We start from the raw sequence: 8623 nt of genomic DNA, 5'->3' as shown, positions 1-8623 counted from the left end.
GGGGGGTGGTGGTTAACCAGTGTTCTTCAGGAGATGAACAAATGTCCAACAGCAAATGTTAGGTGTCGAGGCGGAGGTGGAATTTAAATGCCATAAACCTCATCCTGCTCTGATGCAGATCTCCTCTCATGTTTCCACATTCACAGGCTGGGAGCACAATTTCTTCCATCCTAGCTGGATAACTACTGTTTATTCACCTCCTGCTGCTGCTTCCTCGGGTCCTATATTAATAGACAAGATAAAACATCAACCCATAGGAAAGAAAACGAATGGAGGAAAAGTCATGTGGACAAAAAGGAGGAGTGGACACTGACAGTGGACAACATGTTGGGATAGTATTGAGAGTACATCAAGGAAAGAAGTGACAATACTATTTAAATCAACATACGTAGTTACAATTTTTGTCCTTCAAGCTTCTGCTAGCAGATCTTTGTGCTACTGACAGCCACTCTTGGTCACTAGACACACCATCTCACAGGTGGGATATTTCTAGTTCCCGAAAACCTGTAGCAGCCATGCTAAGAGAAAAAGGCTTGGAAGAGTCACCCGTGGCTTAACAAAATAAACTAGCCATTTCCACCTTTGCGGGTTCACGGATTCCAGAATAAATAAGATGTACATCCTTCTTGTCTACTCTGGTGAGTTACTGCAAAAGAGGGAGTCCAGCTCCGTACCAGGGAGCCCGTCACAACCCATACTGCCATGCTTCACCTGTTTTCTATTCTTAAATGCTCCATTGGTTGATAATTTCAAGGCATATATGTGAGAAACTTGTATAACAGAGGTTTGTCAGTAAAAGTACATTTAAAACACTAGGCAATTTAAGTTAGATACAGTGCGATGATTTTTGGTAATAAAAACATGAGGGTTTTGTTAGCAGATTGAAGCTGTTACAGAATAAAGCTTGGCTATGATATGATCAGACATAGCTTGCTGGTTCTGTTATGCCTTCTTACACAATATTTGTAAGGGAATTACCACAATGGTTTGTGAAGATTCCTCTTGAGAATTTGTTCACTCTTGCTAAAGAGATACCAAGAGGTATCTTTGTAATTTTTAATCATTTCCTAGCCTTCCGGTTGAAGGCAACAGATTTATTTACTGTGACTGATAACACTGAAGAGATAAATTAACTCATACCCATGTTTTGATTAAAAAAAAAAGTGTCCAAATTTGGAATAGCTCTAGATTGAAACAGAAAGCATATACTAAAAATTGTGAAGTAAGAAAACTTGATTTTACTATTGTGAAATAGTTTGGGTTGGAAGGGACATCTGGAGCTCATATGGTCCAACCCCACGCTCGAAGCGTGACCAGCTTCTGCGCTAGTTCAGGGTCCTCAGAGCCTTGTTCAACTGACTTTTCAATATCTCCAAAAATGGAGATTTTAGTTTTGTGCATTCTCTTATTCAAATAATTTGCAATGAAACAATTCACTCCTGATATGTAAAACGAGGTTTGTCTGACAGTGTAGGAATTGTGTTTTCAATGGCAAATTTTTGTTTTTCTTTGAAATTCCTCGACACACCTGAATAGCAAAGAGAAGTAAAAAATCCATCATTTATACTTCTGTGGAAATAAAAGCATAGAAAAAGTCAAATATCATTATATTTAACAGACGAAAATGAAGTTATGACAACACTCCTAGCTGCAGAAAATACATTTCTAGGTATTAATTTGGATATATGAAAAAAATTACTATGCCAGTCACCGGAAAGTCTCAAACAGAAGTCCTTAAAATCTATTAAATGTACTGTGTACTTTCACAGGTTTTTCATTTTTAACCTTACATGTTCTTGGCAAAGCTGAGTACCTATTAATGGACTCATTATAATGACTCAAAACCTGCATCAGAAAGAGGAGGACTACACAGAGGAAAAGTTTATTTTCTCTGGGTTTTAAAAAAAATTAATAAACCCATTAAAAAAATTCTGAAAATCCATGTTGAAATTTTGAGGGTTTTTATAAGAAACTAGCCATTTCAGACCACACTTAAATGCTATTTCAAACAAAAATATCTGGATTAGGTTTTTCCAGCCCTTTTGATTGTTTTTATTCTAGTTATACCATTGTTAATATAAGCTACTTCAAAAGAAATACTACAACATTTTTTATTTTAACTAAGTGCACAGCTTCATATCAACGAAGTGATATTTAACAGCTAGCTTGCCCGTTCTGGTCAAGGACGGAGTGGTCTTCAGGCATGGAGGTCTTATCTGATGCCATCGTCTTAAAACTCTCACTCTCACATTCTTCCTTCCACTTTCCTTCCCACCCTTGGCCATTATAACGCTCATCTTTTATGCCACAAAAAACGTAAAGTAAGTCATATAAGGGAGAGGCTGCATTTTTACCTATACCAGGTTATCTTTCCCATACATGCTTCGAAGGATGAATAAGTAGAAAATGTTTCAATTATCCAGGCTTCCCATCACATTTACATTTATAATATTGCCAAAAAATCAGCTAACTTGCATTTAACCCCTGACAAACAGAATGACGCAGTTTGCACCACCTTTCCCAACAACTTTTCTTTACAAGTCACCTCTCCCAAACCCATCCTACCCAAAAAACCACTGAGGAATGGATTTGTCTTGAACTGAAGACCCGTCCAAAACATTTTGAAGGCTAAAAAGAGACAAACAAGGCACAGGACCAGGGCCATCCCACGTGAGAGCTGAAGCCCAGTGCTGGACCAAATACACAACTGCGACACGTTGTTCCAGCTCCGCTGACTGTTTAAGCACGGCGGTTTTCACAGACTGTGGGTGCCAGGCACAGCACTCGAGTTTGGGGCCCAACAACCAAAACGTGGGCTCTAGACCAGATCTTTCCAATGAATTCAGGCGCACAGCTTGCGGTACGGTTGGGAAGGTCTGCGTGCCGGTGGCAGAAGCAACAAAATAGGGAGTGCGTGTCTGTGTGTTTTGCATAATTCACGATCCAAATTTAATCCAAAATATTTGGACGCCGGCCCGCCCCATGCTTGCTTGGTGGAGCTGGAGAGTCGTGCCAAGTGCAGCACCAGCAGCTGGGGAGCCTGAGAGGGTCTCACTCCCAGGCTGGAGGCCCTGCATCTGCACAGAGGCACGATGCAGAGACCGTGCAAGCAAAAAGGATCCTGGTTTTTCGTGATTGGTTTTTTTTCCAAATAGCTCTGGAGGCAGCTGAGGTTTGCCTCCATGAAAGCGAAGCAGGGGAGAGCTTTCAGCCCGATCGCCGCTTCCAGACCACCTCTCCTTCCAAAGCTCTGCAGGTCATTCATTTCTTGCAGTGTTTTATTCCAGTGTCTCCCGGGAAGCATTTGGTAAGTCACTGCTGTTTTGCAGGTGGGAGTTCAGCACAACCACACCTGACAGCAGCGAGGTGGGGACTCGCAGAGTTTTAACGTGTAACTGTTAATGTTTGTTTGCCTTTCAGCGCTGCTTGCAACCCAAGATTTCATTTGAGCTGGTATAATACACTTGCATCATTAACAACAATTACTGTTGTTCCATTTGGATTTCTCTTGCTAATTAGATTCACTCCAACAATCTGTATGGCCCATAAACCTAACCCCAAAAGGAGTATCTTCCCACAGTGAACAGAATGGAATATGAATAATCTGTTTAATAATTGTATTTGACTTATCTTCTCAACACCAACCTGTTTATCAACAGGCTGCCAGGGTTCCCCGGTGGGAGAGTCCTGCTCTGCTCCTGGTTGCTCTCACGAGAGGAGCAGGAGCCCTCCTGGCTGCTTTGCCAAACCTGCAAAAGCTGGTGGGTCTTGCACAACTTTTAAGAGCCTTCACTTTTAATTCTCGTGGTTTTGCGTGGGCATCCAGCTCTTCTCTTATTTACTCTTCCCTTATGATCTTCCTTTCCCTCTCACCCCTCTCTTTAGAAAGGCATCAGTGATAGAGACAATATTAGCTCCTAAGGAATCATAGAATCACAGAATGTTAGGGATTGGAAGGGACCTCGAAAGATCATCTAGTCCACTCTGCCTGCCGGAGCAGGAACACCCAGATGAGGTTACACAGGAAGGCGTCCAGGCGGGTTTTGAATGTCTCCAGAGAAGGAGAATCCACAACCTCCCTGGGCAGCCTGTTCCAGTGTTCCGTCACCCTCACTGAGAAGAAGTTTCTTCTCAAATTTAAGTGGAACCTCTTGTGTTCCAGCTTGAACCCATTACCCCTTGTCTTACTGTTGGTTGTCACCGAGAAGAGCCTGGCTCCATCCTCCATCCACTCTTTATATATTTATAAACATGAATGAGGTCACCCCTCAGTCTCCTCTTCTCCAAGCTAAAGAGCCCCAGCTCCCTCAGCCTTTCATCATACGGGAGATGCTCCACTCCCTTCATCATCTTCGTTGCCCTGCGCTGGACTCTCTCCAGCAGTTCCCTGTCCTTCTTGAACTGAGGGGCCCAGAGCTGGACACAATATTCCAGATGCGGTCTCACCAGGGCAGAGTAGAAGGGGAGGAGAACCAAATAAATTCAGAAACATAACCATGCAGTCCTTCTATAAAGGGCATGGCCCTGCAGCCCAGTTTTGACAGTCCCAAGCACCTCTGCTCCTCTTGCTGAGCTGAATATTTGGGTGGTAAACCTGGGCTGGAAGCCATTTCTTAGCATCTTGTTGTGTCTTATCTTATAGCCCCCAGCAACAGCCCCTCTCTGACAGCGTCTCAGACAAAGGCAGCAATACAGCTTCCAGACCTGGGTTGCTCCATGTCTGACAGGCTTGAGGCACAGCCAGAGGGTTGAACTCTGTTCATACCTGTTTGTTTAGGTTTCATTTGTGGCCATCCTGCAAATTCCCTTCTCCACAAGACATGCAGAAGAACTTATCTTCTCGTAATTGCTAGGCAAAGCAATCTGTAGTTTATCGCTCTGTCTGTGAATCACGCAGGCAAGAGGTTGGTTTTGTTTATTTTTCAGTTACTTTTCCAAGCTTTGAGGAAAAATATTAAAACCATTGTAACTGCGCGCAACAGCAACTGTTCCTCATGGCACGCCATCGCTGGAGTCGGACCTCTGATGCTGCAGCACAAGTGCTGGTGGAAGGGCTGACAGCTACCAGGATGGAGGGCAACACGTTGCACCAGAGCTTCATTTGGTGTGAAAGCACTGGGAGACACCACTGAGCCGGTTAATGCATCTTTCCCAAAAGGAGGGGCAGGAAGGGAGGAGAGTTGATCTGTGCTGTATATGTTGGCGCTAATATTTCTTCATCTCAACTAGAAATAGATGCAACATAAGGATCAAACTCTGACTATCTAATGCTGGTTTTTATTTCTTCTCAGTTGTTTTCCCAACTGATGCACTCCTTGTTAATAGCAAAAGCCACCTCTGACACCAGTTTTCACCTGCCCGACTCTTTGTCTTTTACTTCAATGTCATCCTCCTTTTATTACAGCTGCTCTTGAGGTGCCCCGCTCTTCCTGTCTGGCCTCCAACCACCTCCGTGCCATCAATGCATCATGGCTTTGTGCAGCACATTTCATCAGCACAATGCACGCCATTAATGCAAACATTAAAACAAAAATTGGTCCCAAAACTCCTGTTTGAAGAACTCTACTAGGTAACTCCTGGCCTGAGATCTCCACCCTGAGCAGTCATTGCCTCCTCCTCTTACCAATTATGCAATTCCTCTGCTAATCTGTTTTGTCTCCAGCAACATCAATTGTTTCACACTTGACATCATAGGAAATACATTAAAGTAGTCTAGATAAAGGAAATCTGGCAGATGTCACCTGTCTGGAAAAAATAATTGTTTTATCAAAGAGAACCATCAGGTTAGTCTGGCAGGATGTACCTTCAGTTGCATTTCATCCCATTTTTCATGTGCCTTTGCATTTTTAATTAACCTTCAAGGCATGTTCCAAAGCCCTGCATACCAGTGAGGTCAGACTTACAAGGACGTTGGTTGGCCGGATTGTTTTTTAACCCCGCGCAACCAAATGCATTGTAATAGATATTCTGCAGTCATGGACCCTTCCACAGACTCAACAGATGTATAAAACCAGTTGCTATTAGGTGTGCCTTCTCACATGCTGGTCTTTCCAGAACTCCTGGACAGGCATGACCTGCCCCCACCAAGAGGAGCCCAGCCTGCTCTTTGAGCTTTGCTTCCCCACAGTAGTGATTCCATTTCCATATCCTTGCTCCTATTAACCAGCCTGCTTTTGGCCCTAGGAATTGTCTTCCTTAAATGAGAACAGTGGTAAAATACTTCTTTGATTTTCGGCCATGCCTAGATTATCTTTAATCTCATTTACTGCACAGCAGCCTGACTCTGCTTTTCTTCTTCTCTTACACTGAGATTTGAAGCAGTTTTTCCCATTTTTTCTCAAAAACTTTCAAAGTTTCAGCTCAGGCTTGCTTTTGACAGTTATACTGCCATTTCTTGGCCTCTAAATTATCGGGTCCTCTTTCTGCATGCTGTGAACTCTTGAGTCTTCCCAACAGCCTTCCTGAGGCTCCCCAGGACTAACCAGAGAACCGAGTGCCACAGATGCGTGCAGTGAGCAGGCAGGGAGCGAGATCCCTCACCTCCCTGCCTCTGCCTGTGCCCCCCCTGCACTCAAGTCTCCACCTTCTCCACTCAAGCCAACTTTGCTGAGGAACATCACCCCACTTCATCAGTTTGCCCCTTGGCGAACTGAGTCTCAGATGCATACGTGTTTGCGTTTATTTCCCCATTTGCTTCAAACAGTGAGAGCTGCTCAGTTCAAAGCTCTGCTCTGTGACTAGATCCATAGTAGCTTAATTACTCATCAAAACAACATCACCTTGTACAAGTTCACCGATGAAGATGTCTGTTGGTTGTCAAATCCGAGAATATCTGGGACCTATCATTGCTAGCTTGAAGCGTCATCAAGTAATAGGGTCTTCTCGGATTGCTAAAGCACTGAATGAAGATATGTATAATTTCCCAAAGGGTTTTTCTCAGCCAAAAACCTGAACAGCAGCTAAAGAAACAAAGGCAAAGCATATTTCTGACCCTGCAGCTTTGCTCCTGCTGAGTTTCAGAGGCCACAGGTGACTATCAGAAGTGCAAAATCTTTTCAGTAAAATGTTGCCAGAAACTTTAATGCTAGGAAGCATGTGGTTATCAGCCCAAGGTCTTCTAAGGCACAGAGGAAAATGCTCTTTGCTACCTAGAAGAGGGCCAAGTCCAAATGGTGCCAAAGAAGATTTTCCTTGATCGATCTCTCCAGTGCAGACATGTGCATGTTGCACTGTCTGCAGAGAGGACTATCTGTCCTTGTCTGCATGGGGCGGAAATCAGTGTCAGGAGTGATTCTCTCAAGATCTGCTCTTCATTTCATGTAACCTCATCAATTACCTCTGCCCTCCAAATCCTGCAGGATGTGTCAGCTTAGCAGTTAAAAAAAAATTATTTCTCCTTCCAAGAGCAGACACACCACAAGTGCTGTCATGAAGGAGAAATTTATAGATTTCTGCTATCTATTTGGTTACACTTTTGAAAACATTTTTGACAGGAACAGCAGTCCTCTGGTGCCTGAGATGGGAAGCCGGGCTGTTAGGGTGGCCGCTGGTGGTTCAGGTCACCAACAGCAGGGATGCACAAAAAAACCCTAGGGGCAGCTTCGTACCTGCCCAGTGCAGCACTTCCTGAGGTGAGGAGACTGAAAGAAACCGTTTGGCCATAGAAAGAGCAGAGTCTTATGCAAAAACACAAGCAGGGTGTTGTTTCCACATTGACTATGGGGTAGCTTCAGGCTGCCCCAGGCCAAGGGGTTTGATGGCAGAAGGACAGGCAGGAGCCAAACATCCCCATTGCGTCAGAACAGCTTTTTAAAATCTCCTCATTCACCCTTTTTTCTGCAATTTTGAGAACAAGCCATGTATCCCAGGACTGGATCATGATCTCAGCCCAAAGGGACCACAGATGAACCCTGAAAACGTATGAGGACTGAAGCGGCTGTGCAGTCAGTCCATGGGCCATACAGCACACCTTATAGGATGCTATAGACTAGCAGTCAAATAAAATGCATAAGAGGTCGTCGTTGTGCTGAATCCTGGCCTTAGCAGAGAAACCTTAGCAGGGTCAGGTCCATGTGTCCCATTCTGCACCCAGGGGATGGATGAGAAACAATGATTACATGGTGAAATATCATGGGTCTACTGAGTAGCTCCAAACATGTCAATATTGTCTTCTGGTTGCATCGAGTCATGATGATTTTGCTTGACTGCATGCCTGAATGAAACAACAGAGAACACAAACAAAGAGAGATGGGGCCAGAGCTTGCCTGTGCACTACTTTTATCTTCCTGCCTTTCCAGCGCACCCATCACAGCAGCATCCAGGTGATAAGTCCATCTCTTTACAAAACAGGAAGACCGTGGGCTGGCTGGCTTCTCTGATGAGCTCTAAATTACATGGGCTTTACCTGGCTCCCAGCCTGTGCTGTACACTAGGTAAGGCAGGCACTAATGGAGGGTGCTGCAGTGGCCAGCGATAGGATAATTACTGTTATTGCATTAGGAGAGAATAGCTGAGACTTAAGAGCTGGAGAGAAAAAGAGTCCCAGGAAATGGAGCACCGAAGGCATTGCTAGCTGCACGCACACAAAGGCGACCGACCTATAAATAATCCGACCTCTTTGTTC

This window comes from Caloenas nicobarica, chromosome 3 (assembly GCF_036013445.1).
Source record: "Caloenas nicobarica isolate bCalNic1 chromosome 3, bCalNic1.hap1, whole genome shotgun sequence".
In the NCBI taxonomy this organism is placed as follows: domain Eukaryota; kingdom Metazoa; phylum Chordata; class Aves; order Columbiformes; family Columbidae; genus Caloenas; species Caloenas nicobarica.
This window is presented reverse-complemented; position numbering follows the sequence as displayed.